This window comes from Lutjanus erythropterus, chromosome 4 (assembly GCF_056507025.1).
Source record: "Lutjanus erythropterus isolate fLutEry1 chromosome 4, fLutEry1.hap2, whole genome shotgun sequence".
Taxonomy (NCBI): domain Eukaryota; kingdom Metazoa; phylum Chordata; class Actinopteri; order Lutjaniformes; family Lutjanidae; genus Lutjanus; species Lutjanus erythropterus.
Window position 1 is genome coordinate 29557736 of NC_139320.1, and position 5466 is coordinate 29563201.

Here is a 5466-nt window from a genome sequence, read left to right on the forward strand (position 1 = left end):
AGTTCCTGTTCCAGTCAGAGGTCATTACTAAACGTCTATCTGTGCATGTGTGCCTCTTCGGCCCGCCACTCCTAAATCCTAGCCGCCACTCCTTCAAATTTCTTTTTTTTAAATTATTATTATTATTATTATTGTTGACGCAAATACACCACCGCCGCATCTCTCCACCTTCAAAACAGACTCCTGTCGGGTACTTGCGAGCACTAAGGTAAACTGCAGATAACTATCTTGCTCAGTATGGAAATATACTTGCACGTGCTCATTTGCTTGATGCTAGCGTTGTTTGGGGGGCGCGGTCGTCAAGCACGTCAAGCACAGGCGACAGGGCAGAGTCAGAGGAGCGAATTCCTGAATTACAAATAAACAATAAAGCAGTGAATTACCGGCCGGAGAAGAGGTAGACGTAAGTTATTAGCTTGAGATAACTCGACATAGATTTTACAAGTTAAACAGACGTTCACAATATGTTGATGACCAGCTAACGTTACGTAACTTACCAGTAGTTTAAGTTCATTTGGCCCGGTGCCAACTCAGTGTCGCTAACGTGAGTAAACTAATTGATAGTATTAGGCTAACGTTAATATCTACACACCATTATGTAACAACTGACTGCCTTTTTCAGATGAGTTTATTGAAATATTTCTCTAAGAAGAGAAACGGAACGCCTGCCCCCGCTGCTGAAAAAAATCCTAGAGGAAACACTGCTCTTACAATAATGCAAAAGGGAAACATTCAACATGCTGCCATAAAATTATATGTACATGATGCAGGAGTTTTCTACCTGGAAGTTATTGTAAACAAACATTATAATTTGTTCTCTGCAGTGTTCATTCTTGCATTGGCTTTTGGATTAGTGTGGGAAATAAGCTCTGTGGTGAGCAAAGGTTTATGATACTGACATGTTTTGTTCAGCAAGATAATCTTCTCAAATGAACTTTAGGTAAAAGGTAACGCGAGGCTATAAAACTACACCAGGTTCACATGACACCATCACGACCACTCAGTGACTGGTGTTTAATGTCCCCGACAACCTCTTAGCAACTCGTTAGCAACGGCCTTATTAAAGACACGTAAAAGTTTCAGATTTCAGGAGTGGGATATTTACTGATATACTTTATGTTGCAGAACAAGGCATGAAAATCTCTTCAGCTTTAACAGACCTCATTTCAGACAAACAACAAAAAACCCCATTTTAAAAACCCACTGACTTTGAGCTAAGAAAACTGGAGGTGCTCATATGCTAACTCATTTCTGGTTCCTGTTAACATACATGAGGTGTCCGTCATACCGTCACTCACAGAATTAAATCCACTCCTGTCTGACCGTGTCAAGAAGAAGTTAGTATCTGCTTTGATACAGTTTTAGACAGTCCAGTAAAATAGGATCAATATATTGTACAGGTGTACCTAATAAACTGGTCTACATATTTTCAGAATTTCTTGAAGGTAAAACATTGTTATATGGTGTAAAAAAACAAGCCCTGGGATGTTGTGTTGTAACATGAATCCACATCACAATACAAAGGAAAAAAAATGCCTTTCACTGGCAGCAGAAACGTGAGGTGCTGGATGACTGTGAGTGTTTATACAGACTGTAGATCATCAACATTCGTCTGACACTCCTGTTAGTTTTGTTGCACACGTTCAGGTGGAAATGGCTGCACCTTTGTCATTCTTATCTTATCCATTATGTTTGGCGACCTAATGAAGTGTAATTAGTCAGACTACACCTCTGTGGACCATTAATCAGCACATTATGTTCAAATGTTATGAAGGTCAGGTGACCTTGATCTGATATGATGCATCTACATAGAAACGGCAGAAATGGTGTGTTCAAAAGACCTTTTTCCTCAGACATGTCTGATATTTTCAACACATTTCATCACAGCAGGAATAGAACAGGTGCAAATAATAAAATTCACGATCGCTGAATTTGATTCAGCTGCTTCAGTTGTGTGTCACAGACAGAACAGAGCCTTTTTAAGTGCTGTTAATAACACCTGTGCTTTTCCTACTGGCACAAGTCAAAATGTCTGCTGTTAAAAAGGGTGATTTTGCTAATATGTGTCTGGAAATGGAGACAACATGGCAGAGAAGTTCAGCAGGAAGTGAGTCACTACTTTCTATATGTTTGTTTCTGGCAAAATGATCAAGTCTTGAAACGAGGCAGGTGTAAACTGGTGATCTGAATGTCACATATTGTCTTGTCAATTCAAATAGGTGCATCACCCTCAGCATGATGTCCCATGTGTATTTCAGTTTAGTTTTATTTTGCACAATTTAAAAAAACATACAAAAATGACAGTCAACAAATACACAGTGCAAAAAAACAGAAGGCTTAATTTAAGTCTCCACCCAAAGAAAATTTCAATTATTGATAACACAAAATGAACACATAGAAAATACATGTGATGGCAAACTAATACTAACAAATCTTTCTATATCTATGATGGCAACAACAACAATGATATTATCTATTTAAAAGCATCTTTTACAACGTTTTAAAGAAGATCAGCTTTTTGCCAGGTGGGAAAAGTCAGTCCATCGTTAAGTTCCCCTAAATCTGATCAAAAATCGACCGCCGCAAGTGAGAAATGTAGGAACGATGAAGAGTGACGAGTTGAGTAAAGATGGACCTGTGAAAGTCTTTAACTGCTCAGGAATATTTCCTTCACTTGAATGTATCTTGTAAATAAAAATGCATTTGAGAAATATTAATGTCATATATAGTAAGAATCTGCAGTTTCTGACATAAAGTGGCAGATGAGATCTGTGAGTCATTAAACTCACCTGTTCACTCACAACCTTAACAAATCATTTCAAAGCTCCATGTTGTCGAACCAGAAGGGTTCTGCTTGAGAAATGCACATTTCCCTCTGGCTCGTGTGATTAAAAGATCAGAATGGATCATGTTTATTTTTTAAAATTTCCACAAACATTGACGATGGGACACATTGAGGCCTTGTCACTGGGTTTGAATCTGTCATGTGTCTTGTTCCATGTGTGACGTTGCTTTTCCTTCTGTGAAACATGTTAAATGCAAAGTATTTAATTTCTGCTGCTTTGAGGTCTTTCACATCAATACAATAACAAAGACAGACGTGATGATGTCATGAAGTAGCGTGGGATCATGTGAGGAGATGTCTTCATTGTTAAACAAACACCATAGCAGATGAAAATCTGACATCAGAAATCATGTTGACGGATGAATTAATGAATTAAAGATGAATTAATGAATTAAAGGTAATGAATGAAAATCCACTGTTACCTTGAACCTTGAACATTGCTGGAAACATTTGGGATAATGTAAGTACACAATTCAACAAAATATGACTTTAAATGAGGCTTAAATTGCTAAAAAATATGTTACCATTAAGAAATTCCTCACCAACGTACAAGAAGTCATTAAATTGCAGAGACATCAAAGTTTGTCATCAGGCTGCATCTGAAACTGAAATAAATGAAGATTGTTTATACATGGCTCCTCTCCTCCTCCTCCTCCTCCTCCTGCTCCTCCAGCTCCGTATGATTTAATGATAAACATGTTATTTATAGAGAAATCTCTCACCACTGCCTGCGCTCATTTACATAATCGCCACAATAACGTGATCGCCCAGCCAGCGCTCACATGCTGCGACTCATGTGATACATCACATCATTTATCTGCATGGAGCAAGAGAGTCAGCGCTGCAGGCGAACGCTGTTCTGACTGTATGTGAACGTATGACACAACTCACCATCATGTACAGAATGTGTGTGTGTGTGTGTAGATCCTGTTTGGATATGCACTAATTATCTGACCCAAAAGCCAGAGGTCACAGACTCTTTGGTAAAGATGCTAGAGCTTTTCTGTGCATGTGTGTGTTTGTTTGTATGTGTATATGTTAAGACTCCGTTTTGGCGGTGAGATTTATAGAGCAGTGCAGAGGTCATTCAGGGGTCGTCCAGCCAATCTGTTCCCTCTGCTCTTGTATTTAATGGGATTTACGCAAAGCTGCAGAAAGACTTTTACTGCCAGATTTTTCCTCCTCTCTCAGATTATAAATGTGGTGGAGAAACTGTGTTTCTATACATGCATCCAGTAATAATGTTTATTTTGACAGGCACGAACATATGATCAAATATAACTGTCATACACGTGGCATTTATAGTGTGAACTCATTTTCACTGCTTGGTGAGGAAATGCATATTGTGTAGAGCACAATTTAAAAATACATATGCAATTACAAATACCAAACAACCACAAAATTGCAATATAAAAATAAATGCACCATTAAATTAGATAAATTCTACATAATGCAACCTGATCACTCTTAAAAAAATAAACTCAAAAAAGTTTGGAAGTTTGTGTTTGGTTGATCATATCTCTGTTAGCACTGTATTATTAGTGTTGTATCTTATATCACTGGAAAGCCTGTTCATTTCCCTTTACAATGATGATTATGTGGGTGGGTCCCAAGTGAAATGTGGCAAATTTTCCTGCAAATGTCAAACAGAATATTGTCCTGTTGGTACTGACTCAGTGCCAACAGAGATATGATCGATCAAACTTTTTTTTTTGGATTAGTTTATGATACAAATCTTGCTCACATATGACTCAGATCTGTTTTTGATGACGGTGTGCACAGATAGACAGATGACAGCACAGATCACCTGGAGTCTGATCTTTTTCATATGTGGTCCTAAACCAGATACCAGATTAGTTTTTTTTTGCAGTATGACCTCAGTGTCAACAGTTGCATCAGAATCCCTGTGACTTTTATGCCTGAATTGTCTCGCTGAAAGACTCTAGTAAGGAGGTTTGGACAGATGTAGTTAAATGTAGTCCTTGACATCCTGATATTCATTTTTGATTCAGGATATTCAGTTTTTATGAAGCCACTCACTTCACAATCTCACCACTCCTGACAATGATTCTGCATCCACACGCTCCTCTGTACTGAGATAGCAGTTATTGCTCCACAAAAAGACATAATTTAAGAAACTGTCTTTCTTTCTCCTCGTCATCGTTCTCATTGACTCACAAATTTGTTTTGTTCCCAATAATCTTCAACGTGATTGCTGAAACTGTGAACGCCGACGTCAGTGGCCTCCATGTTCACTTTTGTGGCCACATTTAAAAGATAATGTGAACAACCAAACAAACAAAACAAAACAACAAAAACTAGATCCAAGCTGTGAATCAGAATTGACTGACTTGCACTCAGGCTTGCAGTGTGAACGCAGCCTAAGTGTAAGTCCCAGGTACCTGCAGAGGTTTCCTGTGTGACCCGTCAGATTCAGTTAATCCCTGTTAGCATTGTGCATTTTCCTTAACTGATAGTTGATTTTTTCTCTCTTTCTTTCTTATTTCAACTTTAATTTTCCTTATCCAATGAATGGCTCCACCAGACAAAACAATATCACATGAGGTGCAATTCATGCTTCAGTTCAGCTTTCCTGAAATACAAGTGGAGGAGGGGTCTGA